The sequence below is a fragment of the Entelurus aequoreus genome, linkage group LG07 (assembly GCF_033978785.1).
Source record: "Entelurus aequoreus isolate RoL-2023_Sb linkage group LG07, RoL_Eaeq_v1.1, whole genome shotgun sequence".
Lineage (NCBI taxonomy): Eukaryota > Metazoa > Chordata > Actinopteri > Syngnathiformes > Syngnathidae > Entelurus > Entelurus aequoreus.
Window position 1 is genome coordinate 80,264,556 of NC_084737.1, and position 9,226 is coordinate 80,273,781.

Consider the following 9,226-nt stretch of genomic DNA (forward strand, 5'->3'; position numbering starts at 1 on the left):
ATATATATATATATATATATATATATATATATATATATATAATATATATATATATATATATATATATATATATATATATATATATATATATATATATATATATATATATATATATATATATATGGTAACACTTTAGTATGCGGAACATATTCACCATTATTAGTTGCTTATTAACATGCAAATTAGTAACATATTGGCTCCTAATTAGTCATTATTAAGTACTTATTAATGCCTTATTCTGCATGGCCTTATTATACAACAACCCTAACCCTTTAACCCTAACCCTAACCAAATAACTCTAAATTAAGTCTTTGTCACTTAAAATGTGTTCCCATATTGTCCAAATAACTCTTCATTAAGTCTTTGTTACTTAGAATATGTTCCCCATACTAAAGTTTTACATTATGTGTATATATATGTATATATATACACATATATATGTATATATTTATGTATATATATATATATATATATATATATATATATATATATATATATATATATATATATATATATATATATATATATATATATATATATATATATATATATATACACATATATGTATATATATATATATATACACATATATGTGTATATATATGTATATATTTATGTATATATATATATGTATATATTTATGTATATATATATATACACATATATATGTATATATTTATGTATATATATATATGTATATATTTATGTAAATATATATTTATGTATATATATATATATATATATATATATATATATATATATACATATGTGTATATATATATACATATATACATATGTGTATATATATATATACATATGTGTATATATATATATATATATATATATATATATATATGTATATATATATACACATGTGTGTATGTATTCATATGTATATACATGTATATATGTATATATTTATGTATATATCCATATAATTTTGTGTATATGTATATGTACTGTATATATATATATATATATATATATATATATATATATACACATATACAGGTATATGCATATATATGTATATATATATATATATATATATATATATATATATATATATATATATATATATATATATATATATATATATACGTATATACATATATATATATATATATATATATATATATATATATATATATATATATATATATATATATATATATATACGTATATACATATATATATATATATATATATATATATATATATATATATATATATATATATATATATATATATATATATATATATATATATATATAAATATATATTAGGGCTGCTACAACTAATCAATTAAATTGATTAAAATCGATTATAAAAGTAGTTGCCGATTAATTTAGTCATCGATTCGTTGGATCTATGCTATGTGAATGCACAGAGGCTTTTTAAAAAAAAAAAAAAAAAAATTTTCATAAGATTAAAGATTAAGATTAAAGTACCAATGATTGTAACACACACACTAGATGTGGTGAAATTTGTCCTCTGCATTTGACCCATCCCCTTGGGGAGCAGTGGGCAGCAGCAGCGCCGCGCCCGGGAATCATTTTGGTGATTTAACCCCCAACTCCAACCCTTTGTTGCTGAGTGCCAAGCAGGGAGGTTATGGGTCCCATTTTTATAGTCTTTGGTATGACTCGGCTGAGATTTGAACTCACAACCTACCGATCTCAGGGCGGACATAACCTTTATTTATAAACTGCAACATTTACAAACAGCTGAGAAACAATAATCAAAATAAGTATGGTGCCGGTATGCTGTTTTTTTTCCAATAAAATACTGGAAAGGATAGAAATGTAGTTTGTCTCTTTTATCCGATTATTAATGGATTAATCAAAGTAATAATCGACAGATTAATCGATTATCAAATTAATCGTTAGTTGCAGCCCTAATATACAGTATATATATATATATATATATATATATATATATATATATATATATATATATATATATATATATATATATATATATAGACAATTATCACCTCCACTTTTTTATTCAAACTTTTTTCCGATTTGATCTCCATTCAAATGTAGTAGCAGTTATCCGCCTGTGTCTTTTATACAGAACACGTATTGTGTTCTTTCACGCGGCAGCAGATAAGCAGACGTTTAAAATATTTGTCAAGACAGCAAAAAGGGTCTTTTTAACACACCAAGGCACAATAAGACACAACTCTTGCACACGGAGGGGGGGGCTCTGTTACCTTCCAACGCACATAATGACCACTTTCCTTGTATATTATGTCGCTGCTGTTTATAAAGAATAGAAAGAGTAAAACAATGAAATAAGCCCAGCTTGTATAGACATTGTAAAGAAGGGGATCCAGATGTTGTTGTTTTTTAAAAACCATTAAGTCAATCCATTAATTTTAGTGTTAATAATGACATCACTTTTAGCCATGGTATGTGTTGTTTGTTTAATCATTTGTGGCGCCCTCTGTTGGTTGTGATCAGAATGCTTTGGAACTCATGCCTGTAGTGATGAGTCAGATACTGGAGAGCAGGCGTGGATTTTAGGCTGGAGAAGTACAGGGGACATGGCTTGAAGGGGGCGTGGTCAAGGATTAAAATATTATTAAATTTTAGTGTACAGTAAAAAGAAAATCATAATAAAGGAAACAATTGTGGGGCGGTATAGCTCGGTTGGTAGAGTGGCCGTGCCAGCAACTTGAGGGTTCCAGGTTCGATCCCCACTTCCGCCATCCTAGTCACTGCCGTTGTGTCCTCGGGCAAGACACTTTACCCACCTGCTCCCAGTGCCACCCACACTGGTTTAACTGTAGATATTGGGTTTCACTATGTAAAAGCACTTTGAGTCACTAGAGAAAAGCGCTATATAAATATAATTCACTTCACAATTGTGGGATATTCACGACATATTTTTTTGCCAACTTGGACGGCATGGTGGCAAACTCTAACCGCTCGATCACCAGAGTCTGACGTGATAGCTTCTGCCGTCATAAATATATATTTTGTTATTTAATTTCATATAAAGCACCTTGTCATTTGTTAGTTGACATTTTACAAGCTGTTTTCAGAGGTGGCGCATCGAGTAAAAAAAATAAAAATAATAATAACTCGATGGCCAGTCAACACCTGTAGCCTGCTCTCTTCCTGGCTCGATATAATGAACCGTAAACTGCATCCGTAATATCACGAAAGCAGCGTTTGAAAAAAGTTCATGATCGCACTCACCGGATCAGCAGCAACACAGCAAAGGTTTTTAAATCCAATTTTGGTCACAAATATCTCTCTTCTGTGAATGATTGCCGCTCGTCGCGCCGGAATACCAGTTAGTAAGCTTGTGGGCGGGTCCAAAGGGGGCAAGCTTCAGTCTGAGTGGAGGTTTCCGCCTGTCACAAGTGTTTGACTTGTCTCCATTCAACAGCATTGAAAAAAATAATGCCTTTTAGATACATACTCCCACCCTCTCCAAATTACGCCCGTGCTTTGATGTCACTGTAAAAAAAAAAAAAAAAAAAAAAAACGTGACCGATACAGCTGTTGTGTCATTTGGATGCAAAACACCAAACTAGGGATGTCCGATAAATGCTTTAAAAAGTAATATCGGAAATTATCGGTATCGTTTTTTTTTTTATTATCAGTATCGTTTTTTTTTGTTGTTTTTTTTAATTTTTTTTAATGAAATCAACATAAAAAACACAAGATACACTTACAATTAGTGCACCAACCCAAAAAAAACATCCCCATTTACACTCATTCACACAAAAGGGTTGTTTCTTTCTGTTATTAATATTCTGGTTCCTACATGATATATCAATATATATCAATACAGTCTGCAAGGGATACAGTCCGTAAGCACACATGATTGTGCGTGCTGCTGCTCCACTAATAGTACTAACCTTTAACAGCTAATTTTTTCATTAATTACTAATTTCTATGTAACTGTTTTTATATTGTTTTACTTTCTTTTTCATTCAAGAAAATGTTTTTAATTTATTTATCTTATTTTATTTTATTTTATTTTTTTAAAAGTACCTTATCTTCACCATACCTGGTTGTCCAAATTAGGCATAATAATGTGTTAATTCCACGACTGTATGTATCGGTATCGTTTTTTTTTATTATCGGTATCGTTTTTTGTTTTTTTTAATGAAATCAACATAAAAACACAAGATACACTTACAATTAGTGCACCAACCCAAAAAACCCTTCCCTCACACTCATTCACACAAAAGGGTTGTTTCTTTCTTTTATTAATATTCTGGTTCCTACATTATATATCAATATATATCAATACAGTCTGCAAGGGATACAGTCCGTAAGCACACATGATTGTGGGTGCTGCTGCTCCACTAATAGTACTAACCTTTAACAGTTAATTTGACTCATTTTCATTAATTACTAGTTTCTATGTAACTGTTTTTATATTGTTTTACTTTCTTTTTTATTCAAGAAAGTGTTTTTAATTTATTTATCTTATTTTTTTATTTTTTTTATTTTAAAAAGGACCTTATCTTCACCATACCTGGTTGTCCAAATTAGGCATAATATTGTGTTAATTCCTCGACTGTATGTATCGGTATCGTTTTTTTTATTATCGGTATCGTTTTTTTTTTTTTTTTTTTTTTTATGAAATCAACATAAAAAACACAAGATACACTTACAATTAGTGCACCAACCCAAAAAAAACCCTTCCTCACACTCATTCACACAAAAGGGTTGTTTCTTTCTGTTATTAATATTCTGGTTCCTACATTATATATCAATACAGTCTGCAAGGGATACAGTCTGTGCTTCCTACATTATATATCAATATATATCAATACAGTCTGCAAGGGATACAGTCCGTAAGCACACATGATTGTGCGTGCTGCTGGTCCACTAATAGTACTAACCTTTAACAGTTAATTTTACTCATTTTCATTAATTACTAGTTTCTATGTAACTGTTTTTACATTGTTTTACTTTCTTTTTTAGTCAAGAAAATGTTTTTAATTTATTTATCTTATTTTATTTTATTATTATTTTTAAAAAGGACCTTATCTTGACCATACCTGGTTGTCCAAATTAGGCATAATAATGTGTTAATTCCACGACTGTATATATCAGTATCGGTTGATATCGGTATTGGTAATTAAGAGTTGGACAATATCGGAATATCGGCAAAAAAGCCATTATCGGACATCCCTACACCAATTTGTTTACCAGGACAAACAGGCTAAGAAGTCGGAGGTTTTGGCGTTTTGACATCGGTTTACGTCTCCCATCATCGATCCAAATAGAAAGTTAAGTTAAAGGGCCAATGTGAAGGGAATTATGTTTATATAGCGCTTTTCTCTAGTGACTCAAAGTGCTTTTACATAGTGAAACCCAATATCTAAGTTACATTTAAACCAGTGTGGGTGGCACTGGGAGCAGGTGGGTAAAGTGTCTTGCCCAAGGACACAACGGCAGTGACAAGGTTTGCAAAAGCGGGGATCGAACCTGGAACACTCAAGTTGCTGGCACGGCCACTCTACCAACCGAGCTATACCGCCCCAATATTGTGTGGTGAAATAATTCTCTTTATTTGAGAAAAAGGAAAAACTACAGTTCCAATTAAAGATAGTGTTATTTTTTTTACTATTTTGTTTACTATTTTGATCACTGAGCAGAGCTGCGCATGTCATATTCCTCTAAACAAATAGTTATATTTGCTAACTATTTTACTTGTTTAATGCAGCAGGTGGCGCATGACCTTTATGAAACACCAACATCAGAGCAGTGTCGCTACAGGTAGTGAGTGTTCCATACACTCCCCGAGGCGTCATTTACCCATCACAAGGATGTCTCGTTAGATAAATCAACGACCTTTGGGTAATTAGTTGCATTAAGCTGCCTTTTTTTTTTTTTACCACATGTGCATGTCAGTCCCCGAGAGATGTGCACCAAATTTTTTATAGCGATTCAGCCTTACAGCGGAGAGCTGTGCGAGAAATTTCAAGTCAATGGAAACTTTGGGGTTTAATACCCGCACTACCATGTGGTTGTGTGCGTGTTTGGACACATTTTTTTATCCTTTTGAGTGCAGCGTTTCAGGAATAGAAAAAGGTCCGGGTGCGGTTCACAATAAATAGATGCCAGAAATGAAAGAAGGGGGCGAATGAAAGCGAGAGGCCAAAGGTCAAGGGTTCAAAAGTTCTTTCCATTGTGTTTACTTTGGACTTCAGGGTCAAACCTAAATCCACTGTATGGGCTCTTTTAGCGCGGGGCCATATTTCTTGTATGAAGTCCAAAGAAAAACAGACAATAGTGAGTCGGTTCACACGCCGGCTGCCATCGGGTGTTGTTGACACAAGGTGCCGTCGTTAAACCTGTCAATAGAAGACAAAGTGTCACCTTTATTATTGTTATTATTGCACATCTATAAGACCGGTGCGCCACTCACAACACGCCAAAAGCGACAGATAGAATTCCATATGTGACCACACCGGTTGCCATCGGGTGTTGTTGACACAAGGTGCCGTCGTTAAACCCGTCAATTGAAGACAACGTGTCACCTTTTATTATTGTTATTATTGCACATCTATAAGACCGGTGCGCCACTCACAACACGCCAAAAGCGACAGATAGAATTCCATATGTGACCACACCGGTTGCCATCGGGTGTTGTTGACACAAGGTGCCGTCGTTAAACCTGTCAATAGAAGACAAAGTGTCACCTTTATATTGTTATTATTGCACATCTAAAAGACCGGTGCGCCACTCACAACACGCCAAAAGCAACAGATAGAATTCCATATGTGCCATCAGGTGTTGTTGACACAAGGTGCCGTCGTTAAACCCGTCAATAAAAGACAAAGTGTCACCTTTATTATTGTTATTATTGCACATCTATAAAGGCCGGTGCGCCACTCACAACACGCCAAAAGCGACAGATAGAATTCCATATGTGACCACGCCGGCTGACATCGGGTGTTGTTGACACAAGGTGCCGTCGTTAAACCCGTCAATAGAAGACAAAGTGTCACCTTTATTATTGTTATTATTGCACATCTATAAAGGCCGGTGCGCCACTCACAACACGCCAAAAGCGACAGATAGAATTCCATATGTGACCACGCCGGCTGACATCGGGTGTTGTTGACACAAGGTGCCGTCGTTAAACCCGTCAATAGAAGACAAAGTGTCACCTTTTATTATTGTTATTATTATTGCACATCTATAAAGGCCGGTGCGCCACTCACAACACGCCAAAAGCGACAGATAGAATTCCATATGTGACCACGCCGGTTGCCATCGGGTGTTGTTGACACAAGGTGCCGTCGTTAAACCTGTCAATAGAAGACAAAGTGTCACCTTTATATTGTTATTATTGCACATCTAAAAGACCGGTGCGCCACTCACAACACGCCAAAAGCAACAGATAGAATTCCATATGTGCCATCGGGTGTTGTTGACACAAGGTGCCGTCGTTAAACCCGTCAATAAAAGACAAAGTGTCACCTTTATTATTGTTATTATTGCACATCTATAAAGGCCGGTGCGCCACTCACAACACGCCAAAAGCGACAGATAGAATTCCATATGTGACCACGCCGGCTGACATCGGGTGTTGGTGACACAAGGTGCCGTCGTTAAACCCGTCAATAGAAGACAAAGTGTCACCTTTATTATTGTTATTATTGCACATCTATAAGGCCGGTGCGCCACTCACAACACGCCAAAAGCCACAGATAGAATTCCATATGTGACCACGCCGGCTGCCATCGGGTGTTGTTGACACAAGGTGCTGTCGTTAAACCCGTCAATAGAAAACAAAGTGTCACCTTTATTATTGTTATTATTGCACATCCATAAGACCGGTGCGCCACTCACAACACGCCACAAGCGACATTCCATATGTGACCACTCCGGCTGCCATCGGGTGTTGTTGACACAAGGTTCTGTCGTTAAACACGTCAATAGAAGACAAAGTGTCACGTTTATTATCATTATTATTATTGCACATCTATAAAAACCGGTGGGCCACTCACAACACACCAAAAGCGTCAGATAGAATTCAATATGTGCCATCGGGTGTTGTTGACACAAGGTGCCGTCGTTAAACCCGTCAATAAAAGACAAAGTGTCACCTTTATTATTGTTATTATTGCACATCTATAAGACCGGTGCGCCACTCACAACACGCCACAAGCGACATTCCATATGTGACCACTTCGGCTGCCATCGGGTGTTGTTGACACAAGGTGCCGTCGTTAAACCCGTCAATACAAAGTGTCACCTTTATTATTATTATAATTGCACATCTATAAGACCGGTGCGCCACTCACAACACGCCAAAAGCGACAGATAGAATTCCGTATGTGATGTGTTGATACCAGGAAGATTAGTTTATTTACACTTTGACTCCCAAGCCACGCCCCCGCTTGTGTTGTTTGTTGCCACGGTGACCAGCAGACTTTGTCCAGTCAGTCACTTGTTCTCCTGTCTTGTCACCCAATACCGCCTCTAGTGGTCAGCTATAGAGCCGCATTTGTGCGTCCCTCCACGGACAGGAGATTTATTTGTCACTAGAGGTGAAATGACATTTTTTTTTTTTAAACATTTTGCTGCATAACATTAGCATTAAGGCGGCGGATGATGGAGTGAAAGGAGAGGGAGGGAGAAGACGATACACTGACTGTAACCATGGCAGCACCTTTGATGTTTTGGTTTTTTTATGTTTAATTTATTCCGATAATTGAGCAGCATGTGAAAGGGTGCATATCAGGGCCTGATGGGTTCCTTCGGCGCACTGAGAAGTCACACACTGAATGCAAATTAGGCTGCTTGAGCTTTTTCAAACTGATACGTTATATAAATCCACATTTCCTATAAAAGATGCACTTTATTTTTTTTACAGTGCATTTAATCTAGTGTCTATACATTAGCTCCATAAAAACCTCGAAGACGTTGCTAGGAAGGATTTAATGGGTGACAATTTGCGAGCTAGCAGGTAGCGCTGTTTAGAATATTTCCCTTGTCACTTGTTGCTAGGCAGAAATCATGCGGCACAGTTTTAGCAAGCTGGCAGGCATAGCAACTTGGAAAAACATTGGTCACGTTTGCACATAACTTGCGGGCCACAGCTGACTGGCAGACGCAGCAACATGGTTGGTCGGGTCACACGTTTGTATGGTAACTGGTTGCTAGGCAACACCGCTAGCTAGTGAGCTGGTTGTCTCAGCAACATGAAATGGCTGTGGAAATATTTTTTTGTCCTGGTT

At 35.5% G+C, this 9,226-nt stretch overlaps 1 long non-coding RNA gene across 1 annotated transcript; it reads left to right on the forward strand.

Moving 5' to 3' along the window:
* Positions 1 to 5,557: 5,557 nt before the first annotated feature.
* LOC133654311 (uncharacterized) lies at positions 5,558 to 8,556 on the forward strand. Its single transcript, XR_009826874.1, has 2 exons — positions 5,558 to 7,746; positions 8,207 to 8,556. It is a non-coding gene; the product is annotated as an uncharacterized LOC133654311 (long non-coding RNA).
* Positions 8,557 to 9,226: the final 670 nt, after the last annotated feature.